Source organism: Conger conger, chromosome 10 (assembly GCF_963514075.1).
Source record: "Conger conger chromosome 10, fConCon1.1, whole genome shotgun sequence".
NCBI classification, from domain to species: Eukaryota; Metazoa; Chordata; class Actinopteri; order Anguilliformes; family Congridae; genus Conger; species Conger conger.
Window position 1 is genome coordinate 24378174 of NC_083769.1, and position 14528 is coordinate 24392701.

Genomic DNA, 14528 nt, shown 5'->3' on the forward strand with positions numbered 1-14528 from the left:
GAAAGGCATGGCACTGGAATTCCTCAGGAAGACTGTCAGGAACAGCACGTAAGGAAAGGCCCTGGGCATTGTCCCGGCCAGCCTTCTCATAGATTAAATCTCTAGATGACAGCCAATGACAAGCCTTGAAGGCAGAAGGGCCTGGATTTGTCGTGAAACTCTGTTTACCAAACGAATATGTACTGTGAAGTGCCAGCCGGCAATGGACACAACTGCTATGCAAATTACTTGTAATAATAACCCATAAGTGGATGCGAAAGGAATAAACAAAGCAGAATGGGTAATGATTACTCTGCCCTAGCAATGGACGTGTTAAATGGCCTGGCGAAGACTTCCAAGGCAGACAGACCTACATTATGCCTGCACGGTCTACTCTCTACACTCTAATACAGGGGTGCCCAAATATGGTCCACTGATGGCTGAGAGGGTGTGGGTTTTCACTATGCCCACCCCTTGCACTAGTTAACACACCGCCAATCAGGGAGGAGAGACCTCATTAGTAAAATCGGCGGGTGTACTGATTGGTTGGAATGAAAACCTGAATACTCTTATCGTTCCATGACACCTGATAGGGCACCCATGCTCAAGTACAACCAAATGACCTCTGATCTCTGGAGATGTGCGCCCATAGCCCGGTAGCCATAGTGCGGCCTGTTGCTTGTAGAACTGAACCCCTCAGCGTCGACTCCATTTTCCATTTGGAAAATGTTCCCTCCCCAGCCGCAGTGGCCAGGCGAATGGTGAAAAAAGTAATCGCCCTCCTGATTTTGCAAAGCCTGTGTGTGGAAAAACCCAGGGAACTGAACCTAGGCAGCTGGAAAATAAACAGACAGGGGGATGATGGTGTGCGCCGCTGGTATCCAAAAATGCCTCGTTTATACTTCCACATTTCTTTATGCTTTTTTTCTGCCTTTGATGGCTCCCGGGGGGCCCCTGAGGGCCACAAGGCCCAGCGTAAAAAGTCTGCAGACCTCACCAACATGTCCAACACCCATATTAATGTAAACTTAGAGCGAGTACAAAAAAAGGCAGAATGTGCTCTTAATGAGAAGTGCCCTTTCTCGAAGAGTGCCTGGGAGTTATATTGTTGACATATGAATATAAATTTAGCACGGTATCTTGCCTTGCTCAACATTAAATCCAATCTTCCTGATGTAAAGCAGCAATAAATGTTTTTTTTCCTTCTTGTTCTTGGGAGCTAAATGCTAAACACCATCCGTCGTGACCTTAAAAACTCTACAGGAATCTAAAAAGCTCATAGAGCAAGAAGGAGCAATATCAAAGCATGGTCAGGTGCCTGTTGGCTGTTCGCACCAGCTACAGGTAAAGTGCAGACCCCTGAATCGACATTGTGAACACAAAAGGTTCTAACAATGTTACTGGGATGTTTTGCCAGTATTCTCAGTACATGGCAGGAACACAAGCTATGAGAATGCTTTATGTTAGCTTGGAAGAACCAGTTCAAGCTTCAAAAATGAGTTTGCGCCCGCAACTCATAAACGACACAATAGTAATGGGACTCGCCTATACAGTACAAACAACTGGGTTTTCTAAATTTGAAGAAAGAACAAATGATATGATCGGGCATACACATTTGTTACAAATGGTAGTATATTTCCCAGTATCTCATGTGGGAAATTCATTTTCAATTGCTCATTTTAATTAACTGCCCTTTACTTATTGCAAACCACAGCTGCATTAAATGAATCTACATTAAGTAAGTACTCCTTTTATCTATACAAGCACAATTAAAGCCTGTGTCATGTGCTTGGTTTATAAAGACATTTTTCTATGACTTACTTGGGTCCTAAAGTCGAAATTGCAGGGACAGTATTCACTTCATGTTGCTATGTACTTGTCTCAAGCCTTGGGAAAATGTTTAATCACATCCAAATTCTATGCTATTTCGATGATACACTAATAGAGCTGCTTGATCCAAGTGGAGACGTAATGTCACTTAGTACCTGTACTTGGAGCCAACTAAAAATCTTCATCTTTGCGACCATCACAAAACCCCATGCAAAAACACAGTGAGACAAACACCAACCTCAATGGTATTCTGGCTTTTAACAGCAATGGAAAGACTTCACAAAGTTTAACTGTGAGAGTTTCGAAAGTCTGTTGTAATGTTAAGCAGAATTTATAGTTTGCTGACTAAATGTATTAGAATAGTTTCCAACCTCTATGTTTTACTCTTCTCAAATGCAGCAGCGTGCGTCACTCTATGTGACTAAATTCCACTTGTGCCTGCAAGTTGACAAAAATACTGTCTCGCAAAATACGGGCCTAATGCCATATCTGACAAACACAGCGGCCAGGTGGTTTAGCACAGCTTGGAATAGCATTCCATGACTAATGCAAGCAAAAGCTTATCAGAAGCAAAGACCAGTGCTCAAAACCAGGCTTTACTGCATAGGTAAAATGACCAAAGGAAATGGCCAGAACGAGCTGAATGGTCTGTTCTTCACTTTAAATCATTTTCATGTTACTGTGCAATCCAGAGGGGCAGAATCCACTTGAACCTACATATATCTCAAGAAAATCACACAGAAGATGCAATTATTTGACTACCTAGTTCATGCATTCAGTTTCTGTGAGTTACTTGCATAACAAGTATTCTCTGAAACAACAGACTGTACAGTAGATGCCATTCATGAAGAACTGAAATAAAGGAAAAGTTTGATCGTCTTGGAACCCTGGGAAGAGACACTGTCTTTCGGTACCACCAGATCTTCCAGGGACACTCCTAGCTATCATGAGAGAGTGTCATCATTCATGTGTCCTGGTGACTGGCCTCACCTCAGGCTACACCCTGGTGAAACCAAACACTTAACCAACCATCTGTCACTGACGCACTCTAGGCCCTTCATACCAATCACCTCTCTCCCTCACATTAACCAGAGCAGAGCTAGATTGTGTTACGGGCTCTGACAGAGCTCAGGGCCTTATCATGCCCTCTAGGACAAGACCTGTAGAGCCACAGTTCTGCACAGTGTTCTATTACCAGCGTAGACAGCAGTGGCCACTGGTGCACTGAATGACCTTACCAAGAAAGCTAAGACCAGTGTGTCTAAGCAGCCAATGCTGCACAACGTGGTCTGAATGCATTGCAGCACAGAAGCAGAGACAACCTGTACACTGTTCAAAGCCTAAATCCAAGTCCCAGGTTTGGACCAAATGGCAATTTAAGGACAATATTTTATTTTTTATCCATCCTTGTAACCAACAGAAAGCCACAATGCAGCAACAAACACATCACAGGAAAGTGCCGGACAAATTGGAACACAAAAATAGAGTTATTCAGGGCTCAAAACTTTATACAAAAGGCTCCGGAAAAGCAATCATCTTTCACTCAGCAAACGTCTGAACTCAGCCGAGCAGCAATGCACAGGCTACAGTGGAGAGATTCTGTCGATTTTGTGGTCCCAACTGCAATGTACAAATATTTTTAAAATCCACACAGTTTCACACAACTCGTTAAAGAATTAAAAGTTATTTCCATTTACTATCCAAAGCTTGGATGACTGAGAACATCAAATTGAAGTAATCTTCAATGAGGCATTCAGTTCATAAAAGGCTTATTTGATTTGAAATAAAAAACAACTAAAAATGTCTTGAGATTGGCGCCAACAATTTATTTTCTAATGAATACTGATTTTTACTAGTTGACTGAATGCATTGTTGAAAAAGTTATTTGTTTAGTGTTTACAAAGGCTAATATGCATGCTGTGTAAAGACTTCACTGGGGCGGCATTGGCTCAGGAGGTCAGAGCAGACATCTGGCCTACGAAGGGTTGCCGGTTCGATCCTGACCTGGGTGTGTCAAAGTATCCCTGAGCAAGACACCTAACCCCCAATTGCTCCTAATGAGCTGGTTGGTGCTGTGCATGCATGTGAATGAATAAATGAGATGCATCAATTGTACAGCGCTTTGGATGAAGGCGCTATATAAATGCAGACCATTTACTATTTAACCACTCCACTTAGAATCTTGTACGGATTGATATCATAAAACATTTTAGGTGATTGAGAGAAATACATGTTTCTGTCTAAAAGGATAATATATAATTTACAGTTCTTCCTGTAAAATTACATAACATCTTTAATAATGCATTACATTTTTGTGCATGAAAGCAGATTCTAACCTTAATTATACCCAAAATAGCTGGCACTCTACTCAGAATCACAGAATTCAGTGGCCATGAAAGCACCAGTGGTTATCGCTCTATCATTCAAACCCCTGCCCCTCCCACAAAAGGAGGAATAAGACCCATAACTGCTTACCAATAAATCACAGGTACCAAATGCATACATCTATGTGTAGGCATGCGGAACAGAGTAGGTTAGAGATTGTGTTACTGATAGTAAGGGTTCCTTTTTTACGGTGCACTGCCCTTGCAATTGCTTTCTCAACTCATGCATCCCATATGCTGTACAAAGTGCCTAGAGGATGAGCATCTGCAAAGTCCTGTGGATAATGAAATAAAAACATCTATATTCTGCTGATAAGATCTCTCACTATTGCCCGGGTGTTGTGGGAGTAAATACGGTAGTTTAGATGTTGATTGGTTCATAGTTTAAAAAACAGAGGGAAATGAGGAAGGGGTGGGGGCTTAGAGAGTGAGAGATGAAGAGGATGCATAAATGAGTAGATCTCCGACTTCTGAACTGAATAAAAATTTAAAAGGGCTTCCCTTTAAAAGTACTACATTAATTACAACAACCAAGTACAAACTGCGAGAGAAAACATTTCTCAAAGAAACAGGGTCGTTTTATCTCTTTCTATTCCTCGTATCAATTTCACATCATTGGTGCAAGATAGTACGAAATTCTCCAATGAACAAAAATACTATTTTGATGCCACATCATTTTTCCGTTTCTAAAATGAATTCTCAGACATGCTGTTCTATTTAATTCAATGTGTTGCTTGCTGTGGATGTCATACATTTGTGTATGACTACTACGCGTCTCCCTGAACCCATTCACAAGTGCATTCAGTTGCACTTTCTGTAAATCTAAAGAGAAACGTTAAATTGTGCTCCCTCGGCAACGTACTGCAACAAACCAGAGTTTAGCCACTGATTTGAAACTGATTGGCGAAACGTCAAACCTAATAATCTAAATACAGTTCATTCAATTAAATATAGCATTTTCAGATAATGTTTTCGTTTCCTACAGACAAAATCGCGTTATTGATCTCGACTGATGATCTTGCTGAACCCATTACAAAATGTTTTGTTTGAGTTTAACATTACACGCGACGACAGAATTCCTATACATGTAGCCTACAGAAAATGAAGCAAAGATCTCATACCTTTGAAAGCAATCTCCTGGAAATTCCAAACCGAAGTATAATGCAGAAATCTACATGGGCGAAAAACTGTTCAATTGTGAAATAATGTTATTTGTCCCAGTACTACTTATTTCAACATTTTAGCGTTTCAACACGAACGAGCTGTGCTCTTTTAGTCTGCGTTCTCCAGCGACTTCTCAATGCGGTTTGACGCTTAACCCACACACGCAATTCATTGTCAGGATGCAAACAGACCCGCGTTCCTGACGTTCCTGAATTAAGTCGAGCGTTCTTCGGTTCCTCTCCAAAACCAAATCCACCGTTTCAAAAATCCACAAAGAATCCAGGAATGAATTAGCTGTAAACCTAGTCCTGGTTTGTTCCGAAAGAAGCGCTGTCCATTGAAAGCGGTGCTGAAACGGGTCTTAAACCAGGTGCCATTCGACTCTGTAGCTCTTGAAAGACGCAAATTAGTTGTTTACGGTTTACAATTTCAAATCCCATACGAAGCTGCTCCACGTTATATTTTATCGCCGAGACAGTGTGACAATAAAATTACTGATTTATCATAGCACACTTCCCGGAAAATAGGAACAGGGAATTCGATGCAGGGAATTCAACACGTCATTTGGTAGATTTTAAACTCAGACATATGCATCCAAAGCCAACGCACACAGATTATAGTACTGGCCTAAATGAGACTGTACAATTGAGACATCTCTTCGTCCTCGAAATGAATTAATTCATAGTTCACTATACGTTGGCGATGGGAAAGCAGACTGGTGGCTCAAAAAATATCCAGTGTTTCGATTACACTTTTTCTGATAGGCTGCAATCCAGTCCGATGCGACCACCTGCTACAGCTTTGGGGACCGGGATACTTTTCGGATCAACGCTGACATATTGCGTTTTGTTCAAATGATTAAAGGAACCGTCATGCAAGTAATACTTAAAAATGTTAAAATGTCATTTTAAATCAAACGAACAAACTGTCACGAGTGTCCCTTTAAAGGGATATTCGGGTAGCCTTCCAAAAACAGCATCCCATTGAAATCTGTAGAACGTCTTCACGTGAGAATATACCCTAATCCAGAACACAGAACGATAGTTTTAAACCGTCAAGTGGGTTTTGCAAGTCAAAACTGACCAAATTTCCGGAACGATTAGATTTTTCGCCTTGAACTGAGTGATGGAAAAACGTGGGAAATATACTCCAGTTGATGTTAATCCTCACGAAATTAAATAATGTTGCAACCTGTTTGAAGATTATGGACGAGATACGACGTCGCGTATAAATGGAAATAATGATATTTTCTATGCTTTTTAATCAGCTTCGCGTTTACCAGGTTAATTCCTCTCAATATATGCGACTCCTTGCGTATGGGAGCGCTGCTGAACTGATGCCGCTCCTACCCCTGCATCTGCTACGACACTGGATATCATAGCGCTGAAATAATGCAGCTGCCGTCTGGGCAGTGAATTACAGCTCGTTGCTGGGTGATCCAAGTCCACATGTTCCCTGGAAAGTATCCACTGAGAAGAATCCGGCTCTCTGATTGCAAATCAGAGAAATCGAACAGCATAACGTCTTAAACAAAAACTCGCACTCGAATGAATACAATTTCATTAGACAGAGCACACTGGCTTGCACCATTTCCTTCGGGGAGGGACAGAAACGGTGTTGAACATTATTTCAACCATGCCAGTCTTCGTGAAGTTACTGCAGGTAGCCGTGCACGTAAATATTATCCCGCGGAGTGAAAGCATGCATTATGTGATATCGCGGCGCATTGCGCGAGTAATACTGGATCGTTTGTGACTTCAGTCGTTTTTATTGCTACTTCGTTCATAAACTGGGCTCTAAGCCAAAAATCTTATTGTTTCAATTACAGAAATCAAAGGAGCTTAAACTATTAACTGATTGGCAAGAGAATAGAATGTGCAGGGGGGAAAAGAAGCAACTCAAAAAGGCATAAAGATAAACTGAAAAAGAGGGCAACTCGAAGCAAATAAATAGAAGGAGCCATTGAGCTTAAATAAACGTTATTTTGAAATTAGACACGTTTTAAGGAAAACACGCCAATTGGACCAAAAAGGACAGGCTAGCTTATATGCGTTTGCTATTGTGTATTGGTATTTTACAGGTGAAAACGTATCCATACTTATTAATGCCCGTGCCGTTTGATTCATTTGCTAAAGCATTTATCAAGCAGAAGCCTTTCTCTTTGTCGAAAAATAGGAGATGTGAGGCGAGAGGGGTGGACGCAGGGGGGTCAGGGCAAAAAGCCATGCCTGTCTGTCTGGATGTTTATGGATTAGACCAAGAGCAAATGTGCAGAGTGGCTCCTATTATCCGCGCGCAGCCTGCTGTGCATGCCCTGTAATGCAATATTTATCATGTACATAAATCACAAATCAATACAGGTTCTCCAGCATGCGACTGAGAGTTAACACACGTTACTCGTTGGGGAACTGGAGGCGATCAGTGGCTGAAAATACAACGCAATTAGATTTCTTCACGGGACCCAGTACTAGAAGAAAAGCACGTCACCAACGAGTCATAATAAGGGGCTTTTCCACTCTAGATGGGATCTGTGACGCTTTACACAACAACACCAAAACTGAATATTGGACTAAAAAATATAGTGCAGCTTTGGCTTATTGGGCATTGTATTGACCACATAATTTTAAACTTTGAAGTAAAGCTAATCGAAAGTATCATTGGGTTAAATATTTAGAGCCGCGCATCTTTGGAATAAAGTAGGTGGGAGCAGAACGCTCTCGTGCTTTGCATGTGCATGCATATGCGCCAAATATCTCATACAAGACAAGGCGTCATATAATACGATATCGTATTAACCTAATCCAATTAAATTAATTTATATAAATATATTTTTATTTTTTTTCATCTTTGGTTTTGTATCCCGTGGCAGTAAGCCATTGTAAGCATTAGCCTACTTTCAGTTATCTTGTGCGAGAGAATTGTTCGTGGGTTAGAAAAGGAAGAATAGCAGCGGGGTGGGCAGCGCAGTTATTTCAGGGAGAAATGTGTGCTGCAGTTTCTCTCCGATTCATTGAATTGAATTTTTCAAAAGGTTTAAGGCGCCGACTAGCGCCAAGATTTGCCCTCACTGCTGATCCTTGCGTCTAAGTTTTAAGCAATAGGCTGCCGGGAGCCAATTTAATAGACCATGTTTATTTGCTTTATAACCCATCCCGGTGAAACCAAAATGCGTCTATTGAAAATAGGAGGAAACAAATGTCTTAAATTTAGATGAGAGAGAATACGATATTAAAACTAGAGTAAAAACTATAACACCTTTTAAATAACTACAGGAAGTTGATGTATAGAAAAATCAAGACATAAGACATAGTGGGGTTACGAATATATTTGACAGGCTTTGCGTGAATTAATCTGTGGATTTGTGTGACTCCAGGTGTCCGTGTGACTGTTTTCATCGACAGCTGTTCCTTAAACTGTGCTGGCAAACGAACATCTGCAAGCTAGTTTAGGTGACAAGTGGGCGTAAACAGGTAAAAAAAATATATATCCACGTAATTGTGCTGTGATCCGCTGGGCTGTAAACATAAAAAGCGCACATAAAACACTTAAGGTTCTAAAACTCAATACATCAACAGTATGTTGTTCAGGGCCTGAGGCCATCATTATCACCGAAGCCTGTGGGTTCAATTGGCAGCTGAGTCATACTAACTTTCAAAGAAGCCCACACATTAAAACATTCAGAGCTAACTTACCTCGAAGATGCTTATGAGTCCGAGAGGGATCCATGTACTCTCAGAGTTGATTAAATACTAAAAGTTTTACTGTGCTCTGCCTCTGCTTGACACAAACAATTAAGATTAGGAGCTAGATGCCTTTTGATAGACTAGTATCCTGTGCAGGGATAAACTCTTCCTTTCTGTAGGACCTGCAAAAATGATGGTTTACTACCTCAAAAGTGTGCTTCCAAATGTACGCCAGAAATATCTATACAATCTGGGGGTTTTAAGTACACTAAATTTAGAGAATACACAGTATTCGTATGTATATATCGTATCGTTTTTTGACAGGATATATTTTGAGGGCACAGCAGTTTGGATGCCTCGTCAGACGTGGCACACCTCACCGTGTAGATAGGGATAGGCTCTGAGCCAATGATCCACCATTCTCGGACACAATGGGCCAGATTTACATATATGAAACTCGCAGCAGACAATGCGTCCTGTTGGTGCAGTTGCAGTCTGCCTGAAATGAACGTTTACGAAGGCTACAGCTCATTACGCAATCAACGAATGGGACTTCCTATGAACCGCATTCTGCAAAACAGACAGATCTTAAACACATAGTTAAAACATTTGTTCTAACTCTTCACTGTGTGCCGTATTTCGGTTACCACGTAAAAGCGTATCACTGCAGGACAAAATGTGTACATATTCCAGCTGTGGTGGCTATTCTTGTTTGAATTAAATGCCAGATGTAACATTGCAATGAGCTTGACTATTGCCGGGATAGAATGGGAACGTTGTGTCGGCTACATGACATTTTATTTGAAACTCAATTATTAGTATGGCTGGTTGTTTCTCACAGTAGCCTTTTATTATTTTAGTAATGCCAGTTGAGCATGCTATGTTTCTAACAATGTCCTGTTAAAGGCAAAAAGCATGTCTTTCTACAATGGACAAAAGTGATTAAAAGCAGCATATCATTGCATTCAGCCTACTCATATTTGTTACTAGTGGCAGCGATTTTTTGAAACTTCAAACACATGTCACGGTCACTATGGTTGAGCACGTTATTGCAGTCATTTCTCACAGCTTTGCATGAGATATAATTTCATTAATTATTTTCTAAATATTTTCTGTGACAAACACCCAGCCTTAATTATTGCTTGGCTGCAATCAGTAATTTATGTATAGGTGCATCTCAAAAAATTAGAATATCATGCAAAAGTTCATTTTTATTTCCGTAAATTCATTCAGAAAGTGAAACTTTCATATATTTCATATATATTACACAAAGTTAAACAGTTCAAGCCTTTTTTTGTTTCAATCTTGATGATTATCACTTACAGAAAATCAAAAATCCAGTATCTCAAAATATTAGAATATTACATATTACATACATATTACAAGACCAATCAAAGAATTTATAATACAGAATTTTTGTTTTTCATGAGCTGTAAACCGTAATCATCAAGATTAAAACAAAAAAGGCTTGAAATATTTCACTATGTGTAAAGAGTCTACAATATATGAAAATTAAATTAGGGAAAGAAATGACCTTTTCCACAATATTCTAATTTTTTGAGATGCACCTGTTTACACAATATTAATAATCTGTTTGATATTGATTTGATTTATTGAGTTGAGTTGAAATAGTGTCATTTTTGTTGCAGAGGTTTTCCTGTGTCTCTGTCCGCTTGCGCCTGTGTTTACAGCGGCTATTTAGAGGAGGATAAATCTCCACCAAAATCCACCCTCATTAACTGCGTGACCTTTTGTAAATTCAACGGAATATATAATCAGGCACAATTATAATATCTCTAACTTTTATCTGCATGACCTACTCTCCCATTTACATTTAACATTTTAGTCATTTGGCAGACGCTTTTAATCCAAAGTGACTTAGAAGTGCATAAGTTCTTCCACAGGTCAAAGCATCACATCCATAACTAGTAAAATACACAAGAAGGGCTGTTCTAAACAAAAAGACAGTCATCGTAAGTGCAAATTCTTTTCTTTTTTTTCTTCTTTTTTTGGGGTGAGACCAGAGGGATGTCGGAAGGAGGGGGGGGACTAAGGTATAGTTTGAAATGGTGTGTTTTTAGTCTGTGTTGAAATATGGGGAGGGATTCTGCTGTCCTGACAGTGGTAGGCAAGTCATTCCACGACTGAGGAACCAGAACAGAAAACAGGCGTGAACGTGCAGCTCAACCGCCAGGTGCTCGTAATGAGGGAACCACAAGGCGACCAGAGGTGGCAGACCGGTTTGGCCTTGCTGGGGAGTAGGGAGCGATTAAAGATTGTATGTAAAGTGGGGCAAACCCTTAGCAGCCTGAAATGGCAACACTAGGGCCTTGGAGTAGCGTATATTGTAGGAAGAACCTGCAGGTTCTGGCAGTGCAGGATACATGTGGAGTCAGGATGAGGTGGTCATCAAGTGTCACCCTAAGATTCTTGGCCGTGTGGGAGGAGGATACTACAAAGTCCTCAACAATCAGTGAGAGTTTTGCATAGGCATAATGCATATGCATTTTGGAGAGAAGCGCAGCTTGCGATGACTCGCCTAGAACACACGCATACTGTGGGTCAGCGTCATATGTGTGCCTGAAAACCGGCGCAAAAGGCTTAGTAAATCTGGCCCAATGTAGTTATCATTTGAATAAGATGGTGGCATGTTGGCTGTAGGGCAAATACTATGTTATAATACAGGCTAATGCTCTGCAGCACAGTTCAGTTCAGAGATTATGAGACCAAGGGTATCCTGTGTGACCCAACCAGTCGGCAGACAGGTCAGACTAGCCAAATAGTTTTGTCCTAATTGCAGGTGTACTGGTGACAAAAAAACTACAAAATTATTTAATGTGGCAAGACGAGTATGGTTGGAAATAACAACAAACTGCAAAGAGAAAGAGTGATGAAATTACCACAAAACTGAATAAACACAGTGATGCAGTCACAATAAAAATGTAATGCTGTTCACTACGATAGCATGCATAATAGTGTCACAGGCACAACGTCTAGACCCCAGGGCAATGGAAAAATTTACGTGGTCATATTTTCCCTATATCTGGTTCCCTTCAACCCGCTGCGTCTGCTGCCAACCCTTTAACAGAGCAGTGGATCTGTATTGTATTGGCAGCCATCTCATTTGCTCTGCATGGTCATATTAGGGCCAGGGAATATGCAGCCATCGCACAAGGCCAGATGTAAACACTGCTCCCTCGTGATTTCCCCATATTCCAAAGTAAGTCCCAATAGATACTGCTAAACAAATTCAACAGTGATCTCAGGAGCACCAGGATTGTTTCCAGTGCTGCATGGCCTCCACAATCACCAGATCTATGCATCACTGAACCTTTATGAGTCCTGGAGCAGTGTGGAGTAGATTTACACCTCCTTCATGATCACACCTGAAGGAACTAGAAGATTTCCTTCTTGAATTGTCCATTGTTCAGAACATGTATTACAGGATTTTAAGGAGAACAGACGCTGTTTGAGGTGAAGGATGTACATACTCCCTTTTCAATTCTTCATATTCATATTTTGATAGATGTGTCCATTATTTTGGCTAAACAACTGTATATTAGCATGTTGCTTTGCAATATTGGTGAAAATGTCCCTTTGATAATTGTCAGCAATTATATGCAGGAATTGTACAGACCCAGGGCTCAGTTGTATCCTAGGTTCCCGACTGACACACCATTTCTCAGCATTTTACAAATACTATTTTATATATATAGAAAAAATACCGTTTTGCATCGATGTATTGTCCAGTTGGTAACAAAATAAACTTACCCGTTTCCTTTATTTTCCAACACTGTACCTCCGCGTAATCAACTGAAGCGGCGAATCTCCAGCACTAAGGCATGTTCCGCGTTTTCCATGTTCCGTACATGAAAATAGAAAATGTATAGGCCTACTTCCATTTGCATCGCGCTAATTCGAGTTCTTTGTTTTCCAGTGCTTATGATTTACTTCATCCATATTTAAATTCAATTTAATACTAATCGGGGAATTTTTATGAAGGCGACGTCGATTTTAAGAATGTGTCGTTATCTGAAGGAACAGGATATGGAACTTCAGAGTTTCTGGTCGTCTAAGTGCGCTGGTATTTTGCATATTCGCGATTTCGCTCCATTTAAAGGTACAGCCAGGATGTCGTGCGAATGTCGCTATGAATGTGTAGTTTGTTTGTATTGTTGCTATACTTATAATATAAATACACTTTTTGTCATATTGGTTGCTGTTGTAAGGTCCGAATAAGCCTGTAGAACTTGCAATATTGCTTAGAGTAGCGGTGAAGACTGTGGTTTTATGTGCATTGTGCTATCTCAATCGGGTCTAGTAAATTGGTCAAATTAATCTTTCTAAATGACTTAATAGAATGCGCTAAATGTACAGTTCACAAACTGTCAACCAAAAGAAAAACAAATGAGTTACCCTAACGAAAAGGGCTCTGAATAACAGACTACAACGGCAGTCTAAAGCCTAGCATCAAGACAAGCTAATGAAAGCTCTCATACCTGCTAACGTTCAAAGATTGAACACACCTGACTGATCAGAAGCACCTGTGAAGCCATTTGTCCACAATGTTATTGCACCCTGAAATGGGAAGAATATGTATAAAAAGTGCTGTAATTTCTACATGGTGAAATCGAAATGTATAAAATGCTCTTTAATAAAAGCTGAAGAACTGGACTTTAAGCGCATGTTAATTGCCTCATTACAAATCTGAAATTGTGAAGCACAGAGACAAAGCAAGAAAAAATATGTCTTTGTCCCAAGATCACTGGACTGTGTGCATGCCTCTGTGTGTGCACATGTGTGAATATGTGCATGCGTGCATGCAAGTGTGTTTTCTCATCATTGTGATTATTAAAGATTACTAGGAAAATTGTCATTTAGAAAGGAAAGTATGGCTGAATAGGCTGATGGCATCCTTGTTCTGGATCATCGCATCCTTTCTTTAAGGGTTCACTTGGGAGTGGCGGATAATAATATACAGTTTGTCATGTTTTGCATGGCTGCACTAAAGGTCACAACAATATACAGAATTATTGGCACCCTTAATAAAAATGAAGAAATAAGGCTGCATATAATAAACAACAGAGATGATAATATATGTTATGTTCAAACATATGGAAAACTATATACTTTTATTTCAGTAAATTTACTCTCATGTTTCAATGTTTTTTTTTTTGCACAGAAATCTCTTTTTTTTCTGAAAACCATAGGTGTCAAAATATTAGAAACAATGGCAATACAATTTTATTTTATTTAGTTAATCTCAGTCTAAGTCATTCCATCACTTCCTGTTTCACTGGAGTATATGAATGAGGTAACAAGCATGCAAGATCCCTTTTTCAACCATCAGCATGGGAAAAGCCAAAGTCAATTCTATCAATTCAGAAGACATAGGGAAAAAAAAGACATAAATGTTTAAACATACCACTTAGCACTTGAGGGCAATAATATAAAGGCCTAAAACATGGAATGGTTGCAAACTTGCCAT

General features: G+C 40.1%; 1 protein-coding gene across 2 annotated transcripts in view; it reads right to left on the reverse strand.

The window, feature by feature from the left end:
- The window catches only part of LOC133138881 (metabotropic glutamate receptor 4-like), a 281844-nt gene extending 268365 nt beyond the window's left edge, over positions 1-13479 (reverse strand). For both annotated transcript variants that reach the window (XM_061258002.1, XM_061258004.1), the window contains exon 1: positions 12812-13479. The gene's annotated coding sequence lies outside the window, so the exon portion shown is untranslated. The remainder of the gene's footprint in view (positions 1-12811) is intronic.
- Positions 13480-14528: the final 1049 nt, after the last annotated feature.